The following is a 4,602-nucleotide window of genomic DNA, read 5'->3' on the forward strand; positions in this document are numbered from 1 at the left end:
AACCATAGCCTTGAAAACCCTGAAGTACATGCAGCTTTTCTGAACAACTTCTGTTAGGGGTAATTTGTGAAACTGAAACACATCAATGTGGAGGCAGCATGGTAAAACGTATAGAATGCAGGGCTTAGAGTCTGGAAAAAGTGGGTTCAAACCCATCACTGAAAATACATACTAGCTGTGTGACTTTGAGCAAGTCACTTAACATTTAAAAGCCTCAAGAAATTCTGAAGGATTTATTTAATAAATCATGTACAGGATGCAATTTATGGTGATAAAAAGAATTTCCATGTTAAAACAATCCCCCACAAATTCTTCATGTCCCTTTTTATAGAAATATATAAACTTTTGGGGGTAAAGAGATTTTTGAAAGGATTTAAAAATAAATAGGAAAGACTTAATTTATTTAGAAGCATAATGTATATGCTGTGACATGAGTGAATTTTCCAGAAATTGAAACCCTTACGCTTTTAGAAGTAAAAATTTTTATTTTAATCATTTTAATATAAACCTTCTGCAAACGATCATTCTGGAATAACTTTATTTCTTTCTGGAACAAAATGTACTGCAAAAAATCCATGATTTCATCTGTGTAGATACTCCCTCCATTGATGGCCACCAGTCTGTGCTTCCATAGAGGGCCTTCATGAGTTACTGAGGCAAGAATTCATTACCTCAAGAGCAGCCTTCAGTCATGATCCTTTCTTCACTTAGCTTGATGCCTCCTCAGAAACATTTTTCTCTCTGAGTCCAGTAAGCCAGAGAATGAAGCAGCAAAGTCTACCTTGTGTTTTACTGGCATTGACTTTGACAGCCCAAGGTCATTTCCATGCCATGATGAGACATTGGACAGATTTTCTAATGTAGAGAGAATTTACTGGACTCTTTGTGAGTTGTGATTTCATTAGAATAGAGAATTCCCAGGGAAAAAACTCCATCAGCCTATGTAGACTGATATACACTTATCAACTTTTGGTTTTAGAATATTGCTTGGGGGCATTAGGATACTGAGTGACTCATTCACAGTCACATAGCAATTATCTTTTTTGTTCTTCAATCATGTCCAAATCATCATGAGTGAGACCCATGGATCATAGCATGTCATTACTATGCATGGAAAAGATTTTGGAATGCTTTGTAATTTCTTTTTCTGGTGGATTAAGACAAATGGAGGTTAAATGACTTGACCAGGGTCACACAGGTAGCAAATGTATGAGGCTATGTTTGAACTCAGGTCTTCCTGACTCCAGACCCAGAATTCTATACACTGAGCCTCCTACCTATCCTTTGTTTCAACACCCTCCCCCCACTAAAAAAACATTCCCTACTGTGAATCAACACTTTTGAAGTCAGGTCAAGTGGACACCTCATTTTTGCTCTGAAGCATCTCGTGGCTTTTTGTTTTTCAATCTGAGGACAGTATAACTATCTAATGTTATTTAGTTGTTAAATTTTTTAAAAAGTTGTTTAAATCCATAAAATTGACTATGCTGCTTCTCAAACAGAGACATTTAGTAATCACAGGGGCCATATATGAAGTCTTTCCAGCTTGGTCGGGCCTACGAGAGCTTCTGATACACTGGATAGCATAGAAAACCCAGGACCACGTCCACAGAACATTGAGCCACCGAGGGAACTTTAGATGGGCAAGGAAACACAAAGCAAAATAAACATGACTGATTTATCACAGAGGCAATGTGGTGCCTCGGCTCAAACGCAGGCACCTCTACTTACCAACTTGGGCAAGTCACTGTCTTTGCATCAGTTTTTTAAACCATGAAATGAAGGGGTTGCACAAGATGATCTCCGAGGCCTCTTCTATCTCTTTATGTATTATGAGGAAATGTAGGGCTCTCTGCTGTCTGTAAGGAACAGTCCTTTGGAGAGGGGATTCAGGTGTAGGAAGAAGCCTCTTCTCTCCCTGTTGTCTATGAATGGAGACACCATGTGATAACTACTCAGAGACAGTCACAGCAGAATGATTTTCATTTCTGAATAAGAGGGAAACTTGTTGAATAAAGACTGCACTGGGAGATTAGAAAGACAGTATTCTATAGTAGGATGAACAAAGTCCATGGAGTCCATGTCTTTCTAAATTCTATGATCTAGTTCTAATGCCACATGTTTTATTTTGTAGTATTGTAGGTTATGTGTTCATCCAAATATAATGTTTTTCTGGCTAAGCTCTAATGTACTGTCCATGTTTAGCATTTTACATACTGGTACTACCATTCTTAGTTCTAAAGAATGCTCAAAGTCTTGTTCAAACACTCAATATTCTGAGGTCTCTTTTAGCCCTAATATTTTAAAGTCTGTGTTCTACATCTTCTCTAAACTTTTAATACTCTTATGTCTATGAAGCCTAGCATATTCAATACTCTGATTTTTGTGACTCAGTGGTATTTATTTCTGATTCCCTTTTCTTCCAACAGTTTGTAAACATCATGGGAAGAGACAACAAGACAAGTGTCTCTGAATTCCTCCTCCTTGGACTTCCCATCAGACCACAACAACAGGTTTTGTTCTACATCTTATTCTTGAGTATGTATCTCACCACACTGTTTGGGAACCTGCTTATCATCTTGCTGATCAGATTAGACTCTCACCTTTGTACCCCCATGTATTTCTTCCTCAGTCACTTGGCTTTCATTGATGTCTGTATCTCATCAATCACTACCCCGAAGATGCTAGTGAACATGTAGATAGGAAACCAGACCATTTCCATTTCCTACAATGGCTGCATCTCAGAGATGTATTTCTTCATATTCTTTACTGATCTGGAAAGCTTCCTGCTTACTGCAATGGCCTATGATCTCTATGTTGCCATCTGCCACCCTCTCCACTATACCACTGTCATGAGCCAGGACCTGTGTTTCCTGCTGGTGGTTGGGTCCTTGATCCTCTCCTGTGCCAACTCTTTAACCCACACCCTTCTCTTGTTCCGACTGTCCTTCTGCACAGACAATAGCATACCCCACTATTTCTGTGATTTGGCTACTTTGCTCAAACTATCCTGCTCAGATATCTCCATCAATGAACTACTGATATTCACTGTAGGGGTAGCAGTAATTATACTGCCATTAATATGTGTCCTTGTCTCTTACATCCGTATTCTTGTCACTATTCTGAACATCCCTTCTACCAAGGGGATCTGCAAAGCTTTATCAACCTGTGGCTCCCACCTCTCTGTGGTATCATTATATTATGGGACTATCATTGGCCAGTACTTTTCCCTTCCTCTAGTAACTCTAATATCAAAGACATAATTTTTGCTATAATGTACACAATGGTGACTCCCATGCTGAACCCCTTCATTTACAGTTTGAGAAACAGAGATATTAATGGGGCCCTGAAGAAACTCATTAGTAGGGGAGTGTTCTCTTGTCCTTCATAGACATAGCCATGAAATAATTTTTTTCAGTTCATGGAATTATACTTTGTGTCTACTCATTCTACAATTCATAAAATTAAAGATAACTTAAACTTATTTTCCTACATTTCTTCATAAAATCTCCATAGAGGACCCATCAGATATCAACAAGAATTTCTTAGGATTAAAAGAGACAGAATTTGTGGAGCTCTTGAGTGGTAGACAGACAACTCACATGAATGGAAAGGAAGCTAAAATAGTTTGTTGTTCACCAGCCACCATTTCTAGATTTTATAGTATTTCCATGAGGGAAACAGATATGAATTCTTTAGAGAGGAGGAAAGTTAATTGTTAAATGGCTTACATAATTTTATCGAGATTATTATTTACCTAGTTAAGGGGAAAAAGTTCAGCACCCCAAACTTCAGAGAATACAAACAAGTTACAAACAGACAGAGAAACAGATCAGCAGACAGGCTTCCAACTGTCTGACCATTACATCCATACCTAATCAGTTACCAGAGAAGGAAGCAGAAACATCTGGATTTTCAAAGCCAGGGGGCTCAATGGCTGCCCAGAGTCTCATCTGGTCAAATATATGTGTATGTGTGTATATATATATATATATATATATATATATATATATATATATATATGTCTGTGTATGTGTGTGTGTGTGTATACTATTATTAATACCATCTTATATGTAATTGAGAAATAAGATATACAGGTACTTAGGCATAGAGATCCACTGGAAAAGTAGAAAGGGGTATGGGAGAAAATATCAGAGAGAGCAGATTGGAGGAGGGGATATCCTGTGGGACTGCTATTTTGGGGCAGTAGGTAGGGGAAAAATGGGGAGAAAATTTGTAACTCAAAATCTAGCATAAACGAATGATGTAAATCAGAAGTTAATAAAGCATTAAAAAAATTTAGAATGACATTCCAAGAACTAACCCTAACTCCCAATCTCTGTCCCTACCTCTACTCCTAACACTTTGACCCAGCAATATCACTATTAGGTCTGTATCCCAAAGAGACCAAATAAAAGGGGCAAGTACCCACTTGTACAAAAATGGTAATAGCATTTGTGTGTGTGTGTGTGTCATGGCAAAGAACAAGAAATCAAAGGGATGTCCAACAACTGAGCATTGACTGAAAAGTTGTGATATATGATTGCAATGGAATACTGTTGTGCTATTAGAAATGATTAGCAGCATGGTTTCAGAAAAAAC

General features: G+C 37.9%; 1 pseudogene; it reads left to right on the forward strand.

Annotated features, from left to right (window-relative positions):
* The first annotated feature begins 2,441 nt into the window (after nucleotides 1–2,441).
* LOC138150481 (olfactory receptor 1J4-like) lies at nucleotides 2,442–3,391 on the forward strand (annotated as a pseudogene).
* The last annotated feature ends 1,211 nt before the right edge of the window (nucleotides 3,392–4,602 follow it).

This window comes from Petaurus breviceps, unplaced genomic scaffold (genome assembly GCF_028583685.1).
Source record: "Petaurus breviceps papuanus isolate PSGF00001 unplaced genomic scaffold, PetGlider_PUasm1.0 90879, whole genome shotgun sequence".
Lineage (NCBI taxonomy): Eukaryota > Metazoa > Chordata > Mammalia > Diprotodontia > Petauridae > Petaurus > Petaurus breviceps.